Below are 11,362 nucleotides of genomic sequence, written 5' to 3'. Positions count from 1 at the left end.
AAGAAGTTTATTTTCTTGAAATTATAAGTGTTAAAAAACACATCATAGACATTACATTGAATTACATATTGTGGAGACTGGAAGATTTTCTATGATTCTCTCAGTCCCTAACACACCATATAAATTTAGAAAGAGAATGTAGAATTCAATAAGTTGGGTATTCTGTACTTCATAAGAGAAATTTATATATTATACATTTGACAATACACGCACAGAAAAAGTCTCTCTTAACAGATTCCAGTAACACAACATTAAGTGGTTTCTCCTTTTTCTTATCTCCAACTTCCTTTATGCCCTTTGGTAAAACATTTTCTTGGCATGCATGATCTCATTTAACTTTGATTTCCGTTCTCCAGGACTGCGTTTTAGATGTTTCCAATTTCCAGGCCATTCTCCAATTTTCAACTCCAATGACAGACAACACATGCTGAAATGGCCATTTAGGTGAGTTCGTAAAGAATTGGTAAGTGATGACTTAAAATCATTTTTACGATAAAAAAGGTGGTTTTGAACAGATAAGGATTTGGCATTGTGAATTTTTATGTGATGAGGTTGCTTACGCAAGGATAGCTGTGACAGAAAACTGAGGCTTGAGGAAACCGCGCAAACTGTTTGAGTCTGCTTTCACAGAGATTATGAAAATCAGCTTTATCCTTTGAGAGACTTTCCTAATTTTTTGGGAGGTTGTGTTAAAACCACGTAATAACTGATAATAACTCAATTACTTCAATTTCAAACTTCAATTACACACTGACATCAAAAGCTGAATGTTGTGTTAAACATCCCCAACAGAGGAAGTTATCAAGAAAGTGTCAGATTTTAAAATCTAAACTTCGCTCATCGCTTAAAATGTGACAAATGCTAAAAGGAATACTTGTAAAAGTATTCATGTATCTAAAATAACTTGTAATGTGCCAATGAAATGTATGATATTGCATTATCAGTCTGCCGTTCAAGAGGGTTCCTTGTTCATACTGTGGGGGATATCGGTGGCTTTATCCTTCAAGGGCTTTCTACTGCCTAACTGTCTCTGTAGAGGTATGTAGAGTAAGTCGGAAATTGGACTTACACAGACTAACATAACTTCACAGCACTTCCCTGATCTGGATCTGACTGGTCTAATTATCTCTATTATCTGAATGCATTTCCTCAATATATATACATACATACATATATGTAAATCGTTTCTAGGGGATTTCTCTGAAATTTTCCACCATTTATTTTTACTTTTGGCATTACATGCTCTGGTGTAGTTTTATTTTAAATGGAACATTTGAATTTTATAAAAGCTTTTTTGGCTATTTCAATTTTTCATCATTCTGTATTCTGTTCTTTTTGTGGTCTGTTATCCAACATATGTTTCAGCCTGTCATGTGTTGCATTGTGCCTGCTCACTGGCTCTATATTACTCGATTACCACTCTAATTTTGGTCATCTTTGTCTGTATTGTCATTACAACCCCTTTTGCCCTCTGTGACACGCTCTCTTGTTGACCAAACCACTTAAAATGAGTTACCAACTATATGCTTCAGAAGGGCCTACGCCAAAGAAATGTATTCATTTTTGCATTTCTATACAACAGAAGGGTTTGAAACATTGAAAATCCACTACAAATATCTCACCATTAACTGGTGATATCCCAATTTTGAATAAAAAGATGAATGCAATTTTTTTTCGACTTATTTACGACAATAGTGCAACAGTTACCTTCAGTGAACGTGACACAGATGCGATGTGAGTCAGAACAAAACACAATTAAACTAGATAACATTAGAGCAGAGGAACAGAGAGCACTGTCCTTTACTTGAAAAGAAATTACATTACAAAGTACCTTTCTTTCTGTCCTCACATCAACAGTTAAGGTCCATTCAAGACACAAGAAAGCTATGCTCTAATATGGGGCATATTATAGAATGAATTCAGTTCTCTCTGCATGTAATGAGGTTGGCTTATTTCATAAGCTGTTATTTTTTTTTATTCTTGTTTGGAGAATGTTTTGATAAGGTACCACAGACCTAACTCAATGAGTCTAAATGCTGACATCTTAAGAGACAACTAATGTGAATAATATGCTTGTTTCATTGTGGGGTATTTTGTTTGTGTTTTTCAAAGCCCCACATTTTGAGAATATTTGCCGAATTTGTTCTTGATTAACCTTTAGACTGTGGAGAATGCATCCAGCATGTAGGATCTTTTGTTCATTGAGAAGATCGACTCATTGTAAGGCTTAAAGGGGTTGTGTAATCCCGTAACCAATACCATAAACTCAAAGATTTGGAAAAGCTGTATCCAGTGAATTTTCAAGATGGGACCCTGGGAATGGAAGTTCTCACACGTGAAGTCAAATGCGAATCTAGTTTACATTTCTACATCAATTGGACATGTTCAAAGACTTGAAATGCGGTCATAAGTAACCACATATGATTTTGAACAGGAAATCTTGTCTAACTGTTAATTCACCGTACATCCATTGTGTTAACGTGTAACTGTCAATAACTACGACACTGAGGCAGACTCAGTCTCACTGCGGTGCGCTTTGCCCTTAAATGTGAGCATCCAATTTCAAAAATGTTACATTTCTATGATTGTTGCACATTTTTTGTTCATTTCCACAACTGATGAACTCATAATCTTACAATAAATCTGACAATAAATAAAAAAATCTGACTTTTGCTTAAACTGGTTACTTAAAAATAAGGACAAAACATACCGCAGTTATATTGAATCTGGGCCAAGACCCTCCATTCAGGAATGCTAATTCAGCTATATCGACATATAGTGTCATACAACTTTCATTCTATAAAATTTTAACCATTAAACATGTAAAAAACAAAACAACACCAAAGCCTGATGGCACTCCCAGCAGATAGACTTGAGGTGACTTTCTACCCCGATACAAACTCCTCCTAAAAGCTTGGCATTTTTTTCAGTTACAATGATTACAGCACCCCAGACAGCCACTACAGATGTGTAGCAAAACTTCTATATGTTAACACTTGTGAACTTTTCTGGCAGACTGCTCCAAAACGAAAACAGGGTGATGCTGGAGTGAGTCACAGTGGAATTATTAAGCAGTCTGGATACTGGGGATATTTCTGTACAGGGTGAGATGGATGTGTGTCTACACTGCATGGCCCTGTATGACTCCCCTGTAATTGAAACTGGGCTTTGTTGTCTGGGGATTTGTGCTCTATAAAACAGCTTCAAAACAGGAAAACCAATAGTGGGAATAGACCTTAAACGTAATTAATTTTAGAACTATTAATGCAGGAGGAAGACTTGTAATCAGTTGCAGATTCCTTCCTGTTTGGTTAGCGTGACCGTAACCAATTACAACTGAACTTTTTGTTACGGTTTCACTTCCTGTGCTACTCTAATAATAAGTGGTCAGCCTGAGCTTGCATGGGCAAAGCACAAACATGAGATAGAGAGAAAGAGAGAGAGAGAGAGAGACTCAGAATTTTCCTTTCAACAGTATAAAAGTCATAAATAGTTAAACTACTGCAACAATATATTTGAAATGTAAACAACAACAATTAATGCAACAAATAAATACAACAAATACATGCACGTATACAGTATAACATTTTAAATACCTACAAGGACATCTGAATATAGAACAATTAGGCAGCTGAGGTGCTTCCTATACCTAATATTGGACTTCAAAAAGCAAATTCATGAAATATAACAAAGGCATTTACAATTGGATTAACACTCTGCTCCTTTCATAATTCTCAGAGGTCCTGACATTATACAACAAATAAACCACTGTGGCTGCCTGCACCATTCAAAACAGGGAACAGTCACATAAAGGTATGTAACATGCAACCGATGTACAAAGGCCACCCTTGAATTTTTTGTCATCAGTTCATACCTTTAAATTAATAAAATGCAACCTTGCATACGTAATTTGAACCCTCACATTAATCAACCATACTTTCAAATTAGTAATTCATACCCACACATTAGTAATTCATACCCCCAATTTAATAAACCCTGCAAATATCTAAATTAGGGAATGGATTATTAATTTGTCGGTACAAATGATGTATTTGACAAATTTGAAGGTGCACTATATTAGTACACGAGTATGAATGACTAATTTTCAAAATTGACGGGTTCAATTACTAATTAACGGGTATACATTACTAATTTGATGGGTCACGTTAGTAATTCAGGGATAAAATGTATTACTTTGAATGTACTAATGAATGAAAAATAAGACTCATGTCTGGTTATTCAGGAGCTCCATGTTAGTGAAAAATAATAAAAATAAATAATTCTTTGCTATCTAGCGATCAGTGTCCACAACTACCAAAGACTCTTCTATATGGATGCAGTTCAGTATGGTGTTTCATAGATGATATCATATCAATGATAATATGATATCAAGGTGTAGCACAGATGTTTGGTATAACTCTGAAGAGGAGAATAGAGTAGAGTGAATATACACAGTGTGTAGAGGTACATATTCCTGTAAAAATCACCAAACTCATGATGTGTCCAAAATTTATTAATCTTACATTGAAACCTAATATATGGTGTATTGAAAATGCTTCCACAACAAATTAGAACATTCCATAGAAGTTAGAAAGGGAGACACACTATATTTCCATTGTTCAACTCTGCCAAAGGATGGAACTAACTTCTTGAGCAATGATTTTTATGATGTGGAATTATCGGAAAGCACATTGGAACCCTCCAAGCATCACTGGCGATGAACAGATACTGTATATTCCAGTCTGAACCCTCAATTCACAGATCACAGACAAATGCTGTAATTACAACTGCTCTCAGACTATGTGGAGCATAAGGGAAACCTGCAAACCTGTAACTTTCATCCATTACAATTCAACAACAAGGAGTAATACAATAACGCACAGATGAATCTAACATTTTTCTTAAAACTTTAATCATGTTTTGACTTCCTTCTGTTCAGGTATTTGAGCATTGATATTTAAGTAATGAAATTGTTCTTACAGTCCGACAAAGTTGGTATGGGTGGGCCAATGACCTATGTAAAGTTTTCTCCTGAAGTAGTAGCTGGAATGAATTGCTATGTTTCTTATTTTTAGAAATGAAGAACCCTCAGCTACTATCTGGCTCAAGCCAAAAACAGGCTTTTTCCGCTTTGAAGCAGCTGTGTTTATACTGTTGTTAATTTTAGTGGTAATGTACGGTAATGCTACAAACTAGCTAGCTAATATCTGTGGTAGAAGTTGTTTAAGCACAAAGAATTGACAGTAATGAGCTCTGACTTTATTTTTATTAGGCAGCTGGGTAAACATCTAGCTAGGCTATCGGTAAAAAAATTACAGAACCTTATGTTTACTCATGTTAACTACTCCATATTTTATTTTTTTATTGTCATTATAATTATTGCAGGATTACATGTGTGCTTGAGTATCGATTTACAAAAGCGTGCTACGATTATTCATGTAAAAACATTTCTATGTATGTTTATTCATTTTAAGTACATTTTACCTCTTGCTGCCACAGGACACCAACAGTATCCTTCCCAGTTTCAAAACATTATTCAGTTTGAGTCTAGGGCTATGAATGCTAGTCTATTCTATATGGTAACATGACTCATCGTTAATCTATGTTAGCCACAGATCTACCACAGTTATGTGGAATGTATTTCTGGATTATGTTTTCAAGGATCATCCATGCTGTTTTAGATATAAAACTGATCATGAGGCATAACTTCCCCTTTACAGTGCTTGCCAAACTTTGTGTGAGAATGAAGCCAAGTTACATACTGGGAATCTTTACTTTCATTCCATTCATTAGGGGAGACAGTACTTTTAACTTCAAAAAGGAGAACACTTGGATTACACTGGAAACAGCACCAGTGATACAACATCAAACATTTCTGACAGCAAAAATTGATATTTTTTGTGTAGTTTTGAAAAAAGGTAACAACACAATGCAAGAACATTGACAGGCCTTACATGACTCCACTGAAAAAACAAACAAAAAACTTGGCAGTAAGCAGATCTGTGCTTTTCAGATCTACATGATCACAATGGACATCTGGAACAGAACTTCTGTACCCACAGAGAGTGCCTGTCTATATTGCTTTAATATAAAAAACACACTCGTTGAAATGCAAAGTCTGATTTGCATTTATCTAAATGATCTGGACAATTGGAACTAACATTAGCTTTTGAAAATGTTAGCATTTCCAATTAGTTATTGTGAACATTGAACGGAAATAATATTTATGTGTTTCACTGGATAATGCAAAGCAACATGTAGTACATATGTAGTAGGGGTGAAGAGAGGATGCATTACCTGCATATGTATTTGTCATTGTGTGTCTCTGTTTGTTTTTAGTTTAACCTGGAAATTGCTGCCAGTCACAGAACTGGAAATTCTTGTATGAGTCACAGGAAATGGCATACAAATCGATGGAAGACATTATCTGGGTATTTTTTCACCTTAACATGGACTTAATCACAGTAAATCTTGCTTATATTTATCACTACACTTATCAAAGAAGACAGAGGAATGAAAAATTTGTTTTAGTTTGTCTTGATCTTTATCAAACTGCTAATTCCCAAACAGGATTTTTTTTAACCAAATACTGCTGTTATGTTACTTTTTTACGTTTTACACATTCTCCAACCCTTTCATAGTGTGTGTTGACTATTGGCACTTTCTAAAGATGTAATCACTACTGTCTTTCTCTAGTGGACTTATTATTCTGGACACAAAATATGTAGGTAGAAATTCTGCATAGTTACTGCTACTGATTAAGCCAATATCAACACATTTCTGAAAATTTTAAAATTTGATTTAAAGGGAAAATATCAATTAAGCAGAATAAATAGTTTATGATATAAACACTGTCATTTTGTTTTTGGTTTTTTTCCTGATCCATAAACGTTTTAAATCAACATAGTAAAATAACACCATGACTGTACTTGGCTTAGTAGATGTTTGGCTTACATCGGAATGCATTTATCTATTGAGATCTAATTTAAAAATAAAGTAGGTCCTAAGTGGGATGAAATTACTTAAAGTTCTTACAAAGATTTTTGGTTAACATGTTTGCTATAAGACCACAATTTAGTCATTTGACCTTTTAAAAATATGCTCTTTAGAGACTGTAAGATCCATTCCTTTCTTTCTTTATTACAATGCAATCTCCTCTGAATTTCATGAAAGGTAGGTATTACACATGATCGGGAAGCATCTGGAGTAGGTTGGCAACCAAGCATTGCTACCTGTACTACATGGATAAAAACAAAACAAAAAAAAAAAAATCTGGAAATTGACAATCAGATTGAAAGCTATCTGTAAACGCAGTCAGCTAGCTAGCATTTTATCACACTTGCCTACAGCTTCAGTCAATACAAATAGGGGAGAAGAACTTAAGGTTGGAAATCCTCTTGACTACAGTCTTAAACTGCCAAGCTTTAATAAAGTGCAGGAATAGTAAGTAGGGATATTAAACTGATCGATAAAATAGAGACAATCAATCGTCAGGGTTGGAGGAAGTAACTACCTAGGTAAATAATGTGACCGGCTAGCTAGCTAACTAGCTACAGTCAATGCCAGGAGGGGGAGAAAAAACTTGAGATCAGTTACTTAGATATCCAAATAGCAATGTCAGAGCTACTTTGGAAGAGGAAAGCTACTTTTTACTCAAACTACACGCGCAGAGCAATTCGGCCCGGACTGAGAATGGCAGCTGATACGCTTGCCAGTTCCTCCTCTCTCAGCTCTCAAATCGCAGAGGAATACCAACAGGAATACAAATTATGCTGAGAGTATTCAGAAAGGAATTACATTTTGAAGAAAATATATTATTTGTGCATGTCCATATAACATAATATCTGCATGCAGGCACATGCCTAATTTGCGGTAAATATTTTTCACTCTATATGTGGAGATGAGCGCTCAAAACATGAGAAATGGAACAACAGGACTGATTGCTTCTTGACGTGAGGGCCAAACTCACTAAAGTAATATAGCCACCACAGCCTCACATCCAGATCCCGCCTTAGATCATTTTCGAAATAAATAGTATTCCTGGACGAATTGATTCTGTTAGATAGTACATTGATCACCTACATTGCCTGCAGAAAGAATATGGCTTTACAAGCAATAAGACGAGACAATTATATTATTTTAGTGAAATAAGACAGAGTACAAGTGTAGAATACCAATAGCCAGCCAGCCAGGCAGCCCTCTGTGGGCGCGTCTATGTTTGTGCTTTATCCTCAAGTGACATGGTAATCCACTAAAGTTCCCGGCTCTGTTTCCTCCATGCAATCAGGACGCACAGACTCACCAGTGATTGTGTTCATTTGTAAAGGCATCCAAGCCAAAATTGAACCCCAAGGCTGATAAACTATAAAGATGCTGATCAGATCTGAGCTAAATAGACTAGGCTGTAGGGCAGGCAGTGTCAAGGATAGATCTGGAAGACCGATGACTGTGAATACCGTATTCCAAACACTGCCTCTGCCCCCGAATGCATTAAAAGGGGGAAAAAAGCAACAACTGCATGATTATTTTTTTTTCCTCGCTCCTCAATGAATGCAATTTTACAGCTAAACAGATTTATAATTCTGAGATGTTTTGTGTGAACCTCATTATACTAAGTTTATTCATTGTGTGAACACCTTTTATGGTGAAAAGTACCTATATTGATCCCTGGGGGATTCTTTTGTAGATGGATTCAAGGAGAGGCTTATTTGCAATCTAGCATAACAAAGCTTTATTAAAAAGTAAAATCACACACAGACTAAACACAAATTATAAAAGGTGCTGTAAGACAATAAATTATACATTTTCTGATTCTTGGGATGCAGTATTGTAATTCTCTAGTGATGATACTATGATGCTATAGAAGTAATAAAGATAACAAAACATATTATTATTATTTTTTATGTATTACTACTTCTGCTATTTTGTATTGTTGATTATTATTTTACACCATAAATGTTAAAGTATAACCTCTCCTCCATCCTGCTTTTTTTTACTTGTTTTATCTTATCTACAGGTATAGGACATAAGACATCTGTGCTTGGACCTTGAGAGACTGAAGCACACACCTCCAGGTCTTCTCGGCCCTGAAACAATAGCCATTCAGAACTTTTGTTTTTTTATTGCTCCAGTTTTTTAGCATTCTAAATATGTGGAACATTTTGAAATGGAATAATTACAGAGGAAAATAAAGGTCAGAACATATGTTTTCTCTTTTTTGTTAATGCAGAGTTCCCTTTTTGCAGAAATTTCAAAAACTTCACTATGAGTGTCAGGAAGTACATGAATGGGACGATTGAAGGCTGGATTTTGATTGACAGGTCCTGTGTGCTCCTTCAGCCCCCTCAGGCAATTGACAATGTGGTTTATCTCACACTTGGTCACTACACTAATCTGGTAAATTTTTACCATATGGTGCACATCCGAGCTGGGACTATCCTTCTTCAGGTGTTTTATCTCTTCAAAAAAAAAAAACTTTTACATCTGCGCTTCTAAAACAAACAATTAAATACAATGCTCATTTCAATAAGTTATTTATTGAGAAATTACATGTGGGAATAACTCTCCTGTTATGATAATGATTCATATTTTCATAGGTGTCTCAATACAGTGCCTGTCATAGATGACTTCACTGGAATGACTGATCTCCTGCCAAGTTCAATAATTCCTTCATTTACTTTGTAGTCAGTGCCATAGACCCATCTCTTTCAAATTCCTACCTCACACAGTTTCACAGTTTGTATTGCTAACCTTTCACATTTACTTTGTTGATTAATTGAATTCTACTGTTTGCACGGTCGCCCTGATGGATGTAATTATCAAGAGCAAATTCTAAATAAGAAGACATCTTCTCTTCACAGTGTATGACATTAAGTGCCTATGCTGTAATCAGAAAGTTATATTAATTATTGTGGCAAATCCTCAAGCGATATGGCTAATTTTAATGTCTGCCTTAAAGAATGAAATGAAAGAAATACCCACTTTCATTAATCTCATTTTCTTAATTCAATATACATTTAACTGTTGCCTGTTTCAAACTTTATGACAAATTAGTCGAAGACTACTGTCTGCGGTGTCTGGAGATGCCTTGTGCAGCCAAACTATTAAGAGCTCTGGTTAAAAAAAACGTGAAGGTTTGAAGCTTTTGTACATTTAAATTCATGTTGTTGTTTCAAAGTGTTTTTGATATTGGAGTCCATATTTAACAGCTTGCAATTCTGTGCATATAAAACAAGACACGGCTTAATACATACATGCAGAGATGCATTCCATCATTACAGTCCTATAGTGACTGATGCATGATGACATCCACATCAGTTCATTTAGATGTGGAACAGCAATGGAGTGATGGAACTCGAAGACTTGTGCGGAGCATGCCTGTCAGTATGTTTCCTGTAAGCGAGCCAGATCTGAGGATCCCTCTTTGTTTTAGCCAATATTGCCTTCTATCCAAAATAATTTCCCACAACCCACAGCTATTTCTCCATGGTTTATGTATTATTATTATTATTATTATTATTATTATTGGTCAGGGGAGCTTAGTATGTTGCAAGAGAGCATGTCTGCGATGTGCCAGATTCAAAACAGCAAGCTTAATTACATTTGCTATCTTCGAGACCCCCCCCCCCCCCCCGCGCCCCTCCTTCCACCACCCCTGTTCCCGTTCTTTGAGCTTCATACTTTCGTATCTTGCGCAGGGAAACCGATAGCGCTGCGGTGAGAACTTGGCAGCGCTTCAGCCGCAGCCTGAGCCAGAGCGGGAAGGGAGCAGTGGGACCGCGAGAACAATGGGCGAGTGTGTGGATCAGGTGTGCGCCGCTCCGCTGCCTGCCTGCTCTGTGTGACGCATCGTCGGCGCGGTCTCTGGACTCCTTCCTCCCTCTGTTTTCACTGCTCGGCAAAATCCTACGATGACCGCACAGAGTCGTTCGTATTTGTCGTTGCTCAGACGCCCGCTGTTTTCTTTAATAAAAATTCCACAGCGCAATCCTCACCTGAGACAGACGGGCCGTGCAAAAATAGTCATTATGAGAAGTGCTGTGGTGACACGCTTGGTATTTTAAGATGGCAGCGCTGGTGTTTGTTTTAATTTTTCCTGTTAACCTGTTGGGCGCTTAACGCAGGGGATTAGTTACATTCTGTGGCTGATAATTGAACACTGTTACTCTGACGTCATCTTGCATCATTTAAAGAATAAACAATGTGCAGATGCAGTTGTTACATGGAAATGTCAGCTTTTGTTTGAATGCAATAAAACAGCTTGGTTCATAACATTAAACTTGGCTTGCAATTCTGACACTAATACCTGACTGTTCTCATAACTCCATGGACACTGTGGGCACTTACGAAGGCCTCTGTTCTC

The 11,362-nt window shown here is 36.4% G+C and overlaps 1 long non-coding RNA gene across 1 annotated transcript; it reads left to right on the top strand.

Annotated features, from left to right (window-relative positions):
- Window positions 1–368: 368 nt before the first annotated feature.
- On the top strand, window positions 369–10,771 carry LOC118773796. Its single transcript, XR_005004748.1, has 4 exons — window positions 369–444; window positions 3,739–3,813; window positions 9,017–9,193; window positions 10,698–10,771. It is a non-coding gene; the product is annotated as an uncharacterized LOC118773796 (long non-coding RNA).
- Window positions 10,772–11,362: the final 591 nt, after the last annotated feature.

This window comes from Megalops cyprinoides, chromosome 2, assembly GCF_013368585.1.
Source record: "Megalops cyprinoides isolate fMegCyp1 chromosome 2, fMegCyp1.pri, whole genome shotgun sequence".
Lineage (NCBI taxonomy): Eukaryota > Metazoa > Chordata > Actinopteri > Elopiformes > Megalopidae > Megalops > Megalops cyprinoides.
This window is presented reverse-complemented; position numbering and strand designations above follow the sequence as displayed.